Source organism: Schistocerca cancellata, chromosome 6 (assembly GCF_023864275.1).
Source record: "Schistocerca cancellata isolate TAMUIC-IGC-003103 chromosome 6, iqSchCanc2.1, whole genome shotgun sequence".
NCBI lineage: Eukaryota > Metazoa > Arthropoda > Insecta > Orthoptera > Acrididae > Schistocerca > Schistocerca cancellata.
In genome coordinates, this window is record NC_064631.1 from 69013401 (window position 1) to 69021711 (window position 8311).

Below are 8311 nucleotides of genomic sequence, written 5' to 3' on the forward strand. Positions count from 1 at the left end.
AATCAAAGTTTAACAGAGATCTGGAAGACTAGAGGTGAAATAAAGCAGAAATTATCAGTAACATTCCTTCAAAATTTCTAAAATCACTGACGGAAGTAGCAACCAAGATCTTTCTTCATCCTTGGATACAGTGTGCTTTTTTTAAGTCAGAAATCAAAAAGCAACCATATTACGACAACATAACTGGTACGCACTTCTACTCGTACCTCCTTTGTGTAGTAGAAATAACGTTATGGAATCTTCAACGAAGTGTATCTGATGTATAGGTATACCGCTACATAGAGTAGTCCATATGCGATCCTATCACGCGTATGTTTCTACATAGACATTTCGAACCCGAGACATTGATATGATTTGGTCACGTTGTTTATCATCTCTATGGAACTGTTGGTAGTTTTCCTTCTCGAGAAGATTTCTGTTACCTCTCTGAAAGATTTAATACGTTGTATTTTTTGTCTTAGTCCACTTACAAATGTTCACATTTCTGAATTTTCATGATGAGTAGTGTCACAAATACACATTCATTTTCAGCAGAAAGCGGATGCAATTATACTTTCCGGGGTGCGAGGTCGTGGTCCAAGAACTTTTCTGCTCCTTACGTTTCGTCCAGGACTGCGCTGGACTTCCTCAGAGGCGCTGCTCCGCTGAGTCTTGCCTGTCGGCAAGACTCAGCGGAGCAGCGCCTCTGAGGAAGTCCAGCGCAGTCCTGGACGAAACGTAAGGAGCAGAAAAGTTCTTGGACCACGACCTCGCACCCCGGAAAGTATATAAACAGCCATGTCAACCGGTCGTGAAAGCCTTCATTCTACAATCGGATGCAATTAGTCAGCCACATGTACGCATCCTTTGACATTTGGATCAGTGGCAATTAGTTCTTTGATCTATCATTCTACATCTTTATTTGTCACTCCACAGAAGCGAGCAGTGATAATAATGGGCTTTCACCAACAGACATGTTTTAAATATCTCAGCAATAAGTTAAGCATTTTAACTGCAGCTTCGCAATATATACAATCGCTAATTAAATTCGTCATAGGTATCCACCACAGTTGGATGAGAATGGGGATGTTCTCGGCAAAAACGCTAGAAGAAAGAAATCAATGTGCCTGTCTGCAAATTTTAAATCTAACCTAAAGTTATTTGTTGTGGACAACTTGTTCTATTGCAACAAACAATTTTCAGTTACCAACTGGTAGCATGTATACCAAATAGCGGAGTAGCAGCATGAGAACTGAAATATAATACGCAAAGAAAAAAATAAACGTCGTTTGTATGATCTACTGAACCTGTAACGAACTAACTAACAAACGTAGGTTCCTCTTCCTGTTATGAGTTTCCATTTTTACATAGGAAGATTTTCGTTTACGGCTACCTCACCCGCCAAGAAAACGTGCATACTTAGTGCATCATTGTACCATTCCCAATAACACAGCAATTACTTTTACTTCACCGCATACACTGATAAGCTAGAATATCATGACCAACTACCCAATAGCCAATATGTCCCCTTTTGGGTCGGATAACAGCGGCGACGTGGCACGGGAGCAGGGAGACCTTCGTAGGTCACCGGAGGGAGCTGACACCACATCTGCACACATAAGTCACCTAACTGCCCTAAATTCCAGGGAGGGGGACGATAAGCTCTAACGCCACGATCAATTACATTCTAGATGCGTTCGATAGGTTTCAGATCTTGTGAGTTTGGGAGCCCGTCCATCAGTCGAAACTCTCCACTGTTTTCGTCGAACCACTTCATCACACTCCTGGCCTTGTGGCATGGCGTATTATCTTGCTGAATAACAGCACTTCCGTAGGGAAACATTATCCTCATCAAGGGGTCCACTTGGTCTGCAACCATCGTGCGATATTCCTTGGCTGTCATACGAGCTCCACTGGATCCATGGATGCCACGTGTATGTTCCCCAGGCCTTAATGGAGCGACCGCCAATTTCTTTCTGTCCCGCAATATAGGTGTTAAGAAGCTGTTCCCCTGGAAGACGACGGATTCGCGTCCTCCGGTTGGCATGTTGAAGAAGGTATCGGGATTTGTCAGAGCACGCAACGCTCTGCCACTGTGCCAGCATCCAATGCCGATGGTCACGTGCGCCTTTCAGTCGCAGCTGCCGATGTCGTGGTGACAGCATTGGTACATGCACGTATCGTCGGCTGTGAAGGTCCATCGTTAAGAGTTTCCAGAATGAGATTTTCACACTGCAGCGGAGTATGCGCTGATGTGAAACTTCCTGGCAGATTAAAACTGTGTGTTGGACAGAGACTCGAACTCGGGAGCTATGCCTTTCGCGGGCAATTGCCCTACCATCTGAGCTACCCAAGCACGATTCACGCCCTGTCCTCACAGCTTTACTTCTGCCAGTAGCTCGTCTCCTGCCTTCCAAACTTTATAGAAGCTCTCCTGCGAACATTGCAGAACTAGCACTCTTGAAAGGAAGGATATTGCTATTGCGGAGACGTGGCTTAGCCACAGCCTGGGGGATGTTTCCAGAATGAGATTTCCACTCTGCAGCGGAGTGTGCGCTGATTTGAAACTACCTGGCAGATTAAAACATGCCCCGGCTGTGGCTAATCCATGTCGCCACAATATCCTTTCTTTGAGGAGTGCTAGTTCTGGAAGGTTCACAGGAGAGCTTCTGTAAAGTTTGGAAGGCAGGAGACGTGATACTGGCGGAAGTAAAGCTGTGAGGACGGGGCGTGAGTCGTGGTCGGGTACCTCAGATGGTAGAGCACTTGCCCGCGAAAGGCAAGAGTCCCGAGGTCGAGTCTCGGTACGGCACACAGTTTTAATGTGCCAGGAAGTTTCATCGTTAAGAGCGTTCGTTGCACCGTGTATGCAGAAACACTTGTACTCTGCCCGGCATGAAAGTCTGACGTTAGTTCCGCCACAGTTCACTATCTGTCCTATTTTACCAGACTGGCCAGCCTACGACGTCCGACATCTGTAATGGGGCGTGGCCGCCCAGCTCCACGACGTCTGGACGTGGCTTCACCTGGGTTTCACCACGTGCTGAGGACATCACCACAGCACTCTTCGAACACCCGACAAGTCGTGCGGTTTCCGAAATGCACATGCCGAGCCTCAGGGCCATCACGTCTGCTTTCAGTCAAACTTCAATAGATCGCGCACCTTTCCAATTCTAGACACGGGCAGCGCGCACACTGACAGTGCATTCACCGTGCTTGTCTCTTAATGTAGTCGCTCCTCGCCAGGGGCGCGGATATCACCTGAACGGGTTTTCACCGATAGTAGTCCGTAGTCATAATGTTCTGGCTGATCAGTGCGTTCTCCGTTTTCGTTTTATTTCAATGAATTTTGCATAGTTCTGATATCTGCATCACTCTATTCATTGATGTTGGTCTACGCTTCTAGGACGGAGGTCATCTCACTTCCATTGCTGCGATGAGAAACCATTTCTATGCGCCTGTAGAACAGTACCCAGTCCCCTCCGCCGGTGTGCCCCAAGGCTCCGTCCTCTCCCCCCTTCTGTACCTTTTGTACACGGCGGACATGCCGCCGCCGTCACCCCCCTTCCGCCTTCTCCAGTTTGCCCTTGCCCCCACCCTGCAACGCTCCCAACACCTTCTCCAATCCCATCTTGACCGGTTCACCGCTTGGTGCAACCAGTGGTTGCTCAAGGTCAATCCTTCCAAAACCCAGGCGATCATTGTAGGCAAAACCACCCCTTCCTTCCGCCTCCTTGATTTCTATCTCACCGTCTATGGCCGTCCCATCGCCCTCACTCCCACCCTTAAGTACCTTGGCGTCATCCTCGACCGTCGCCTCTCCTGGGCTCCCCATCTCCAGACAATCCAAGCCAAGGCACGTTCCCGACTCCGTCTCCTCAAGCTCCTTTCCGGCCGTACGTGGGGTCTGGACCCCTCCACAATCCTCCACACCTATAAATCCCTCATCCGGCCTATCCTTTGTTACGCCCATCCAGCCTGGATCTCGGCCCCCCCTACCTTTTATAAATCCCTCCAAATCCTTGAACGCCATGCTCTCCGCCTTGCCTATCGCATCCGTCTCCCCTCCCCCACGCGGATCCTGTATGATCTCATCCCCTTCCCTCACCTCCTCCTTTTCCTTGAAAGGATACGGATCCTGTACACCTCCCATAAACTTGACCCTCCTCACCCGCTCGTATCCCCGAGCCTCTCCCACCCCTGCCCGCTGCCGCGCATGTATTCCCACGTCCCACCCGGTCTCCATCTCTCCACCCTCCTTACTCTCTCCCAAGGTGGCTTCCGCCAGCTCCCCCTCCCTGATGATGTCCTCCTCCCCTCCATCTACTCCTCCTATCAACTTTGACCTTCCCCCCACCTCCTGTGTCCTTTCCTTTAGGCACCCTCCCCCCTCCCTTCCCTTCCCTTCCCTTCTCTTTCCTCTCCCTCCTTCCTCCTCCCCTCTACCCCCAGGCTTCCCCTCCCCCTTCCTCCCATCCCCTCTCTCCTCTGCCCATGGCATCTCCTCTCTCCCCTCTCCCATTCCCCTCCTCCTCCTCCTCCCCCTCCTCCGCTCTTGGCAGGTCCCCGGACTCGTACACGCTCAGTGGACTTTCGCGCGCCAGAGATCATCGCCATCTGTGTGTCGTGTGTGTGCCTCGATTTGTGTTTAGTGTTCTGTCCCCGTCACGCATCAACTGTTCACGTGTGCCGTCGCCGTCGTCCGTGTTCTGTGCGCCGTGTCACCAAGTGTTTACTGTTTTTCCGCGTCCAGCGTGGCTTCATGTTTATTGTTTTTTGTATCTCCTTTTTTTGCCCGCCGTTTTTACTGTATTGTCTGTATCACCTATCTGTCTTGTTATTGTTCTACTTAAGGCTGAAGAGCAGCGTACTATGCTGCTGACAGCCCGCCTGTATGAGGTGATGAAAATTACAATAAAGGAAAAAAAAATAGTACCCAACAGGCGATCATCATATTCCGCACCACCCGCTCCTTCTGCCTCCATTATTTCTACCTCACCATTTATGGCCGTCCTATCCACCTCACTCCTACCCTCAAATACCTTGGCCTCACACTCGACCGCCACCTCACCTGGACTCCCCATCGCCTTACCATCCAAAACAAAGCTCACAACCGCCTCCGCCTCCTGAAACTCCTGTCTGGCCAGACATGGGGTCTGCATCCTTCCACCATCCTTCACACCTACAAATCCTTGATCCGCCCCATCCTCTGTTATGCCAGCGTAGCTTGGATTTCTGCCCCTCCCCGGTTCTATACAGCCCTCCAAAGCCTCGAACGCCATGCACTCCGCCTCGCCTTCCGCATACGCCTTCCGTCCCCTACGCGCATCCTCTACGATCTCATCCCCTTCCCCCACCTTCTCCTTTTCCTTGAACACATCCGCACACTATATATTGTCCGCCGCCTTGATCCACCTCACCCCCTGGTGTCTCCCATCCTCTCCACCCCCCACCCATTGCCGCACCTTTACCGATGTGTCCCTCCCTCTCTCCTACTCCACACCCTCCATCTCCTTTCCCAACACAACGTCCACCGTCTACCCCTCCCGGATGATTAGCTTCACCCTGACATCTACCCTTCCTATCAACTCTAACCCGATCTTCCTGCCTACTCCTCAGGGCCCCCTCTCCTCCCGCTCCTTCCTCCTGAGCGGCTACCACCTCCTATTCCCCCTCCCTCTCTTGTGCCCCCTTTCAGTGTCTCTGCACTCCCTCCTGCCCTGTCTTCCCTCTTCATCTCCCGCCCCACATGTCTCCTGCCTTTTCGTGTACCCGCTGACGCCCCTAGTCTCTTCATCCCGCCGCGTCCCCTGCTGCCCCTTGCTCTCCCATCATCCTCTCTGACCATTCCCTCGGCAGGTCCCACCTGGCAGTTTTATTATTCACTGTGTGTGCTCCAAGTGGGTTTTAAGTGTGTTTTTATGGAGTGTTTTTAATACTGTGGCCGACTTTTAACCTGTGCATGTCCATTCAGTGTCTTCTCTGTGTTTTAAGGATCGCCAACTGTGTTTTTTAACTTTCTGGTGACTTTTTTGACTGTCCTACATGAACGTCTCCATGTCAGTCTATTTTTACCTCCATTTTCTCCCATTATTCTTTTTTAAGTTCTCCTTTCTTACCGCCTTATGTTTGTAACATTTTATTCTTATTTTAACTTGTCATATCACTCGGCTGAAGAGCGGCGGTTTGTGCCGCTGACAGCCCTCCCCTGCCCATATGGGGCAGAGGAATGAAATCGCAATAAAGAAATAAAAAAACAGTACACAACGTCGCCTGTGAATTTAGTTTCCAAGTTGAATTTCTCACGTTAAATTTGCTCTATATCACCCAGTTTCATTCCAGGAAGAGGAACGTTTCGAAATCACTTTAATTCGTATTTTGCGCTGCATTGTCCTGAAGTTTCGTTAGTGGGTGACGAAACGCGCATCGGGGTGCCGCATTTTCGCCGCTCGCTGAAGTGGGTGCTCTGGCGAACTCTGGCTGGAAACGCGTGGCGCCGCCTCTCAGCCCGCTGCGGGCGCGGCGTGCGGCGGCCATCGCACAGTGGCGCCCGTCACGCCCGCTCTCATATCCGAATGTTTCCATCCGGAAATTGCGTTTGCGCAGTTTTATGACCGGCCTCGCGGGGTGCCTGCTCTCGAAAGCCTGCTTACGCTACACTTCCCTTTTTTTTTTTTTTTTTAGTTTTATTTAGAAAGAGACTTAAACAACTCGAATATTGGTTTGCGAAAAAGGAGTAAGGCAACCAAGTGTAATTAAATTCCGTAGGCTTATCTCCGACCGCACCGAATTCATCAGGCGTGTCTCTTAAAAGCGCTGCTGCATTTCTAAATCTCATTTAGTTTCTTGTTAAGCCGTGCTACGCAGACGCGCCTCCTGGTACTGCGCGACGCCGTACGTACGAGCCCTAGAATTGTCTGGACTACGAAGAGGTCATAAAAGCGCAGCGAAGAACTGGCGGAGCAAGAAGTCGTCCTGTGCAGGAATAACTGGTGGGTGAAGCACTGCTTAAATTTGAAAACGTGATTGCCACAAAATAAAACTATACAGTGTTGTATACAGAAGGACTTCTTCTGATTATGCGTGAACGTAGCAAATGTTAAAACCATTCACGTTTAATGCTATTGATACGTAGAACTCACTGGAATTAAGGAAAACGTGGAAGGGAGGACCCACCAATATAACTTTCTTTTCACACAACCTGTTTACTTAACAATACATAAACCAAGTTTTACAGATAATCGAAGCATTTAACCATGAAATTTTCTTTAACCTAATGAACAAATTTGCCAAATTCTTTTCACCTTAAACCTTAAGTTGAATAAGCTTTTAATCTTTGTAAAAGACCTCTGATGTACTGTATTGCAAAACAGGAGCCGGCTTGTGTGGCCGAGAGGTTCTAGGCGCTACAGTCTGGAAATGCGCGACCGCTACGGTCGCAGGCTCGAATCCTGCCTCGGGCATGGATGTGTGTGACGTCATTAGGTTAGTTAGGTTTAAGTAGTTCTAAGTTCTAGGGGACTCATGACCTCGGAAGTTACGTCCCATAGTGCTCAGAGCCATTTCAACCGTTTTTGCAAAACAGCAAACAATATGACAATGATTACAAGACGGGCCCGATCTGCAGCCTGCCCGTTATCGGGTGAAACAGCTGTGTTTACTACCGCGCTGGACACAGTCTGTCTTATTAAACGCCCTTCTCCAACACACGAAAACTATATAAGCAACACTGATGACAAGACTGATTCGATTACTCAAAACAGATGCCTTAACTTTTAATTTGAAACCTGTATGTCGAAAGGCTCGGTATTAAGATGCGAACCTGTGCTTAAAGGTCAAACAGATTAGCAAACAATATGACAATGATTAAGCTTAGTTCAAAGCAACCAACCTCTTTACTTCAATCGGCAACCAAGGTGCGACTGGATACCAACCCGTCCATTCTGACAATTTTATTTTGACTAAAGCCCTGGTGACAGTTGGCTGTTAATATTTTCAAAGTTGAACTGATTGTCAGGTATTAAAACCGATCTGAAGGAACGTCTTAAAAAATTATTTGTCAACACTTATTTCAAGAGAACTCACTCGGCGGAACCACAAGATCCTGCTAAAATACACCAATAATGACTCGGTGTTTCAAACGCAGAAACGAACTACTTAGTACAACAGGTTGTTCAAAAAATGGTTCAAATGGCTCTTAGCGCTATGGGACTTAAATTCTGAGGTCATCAGCACCCCCCCCCCCCAACTTAGAATTACTTAAACCTAACTAACCTAAGGACATCACACACATCCATGCCCGAGGCAGGATTCGAACCTGCGACCGTAGCGG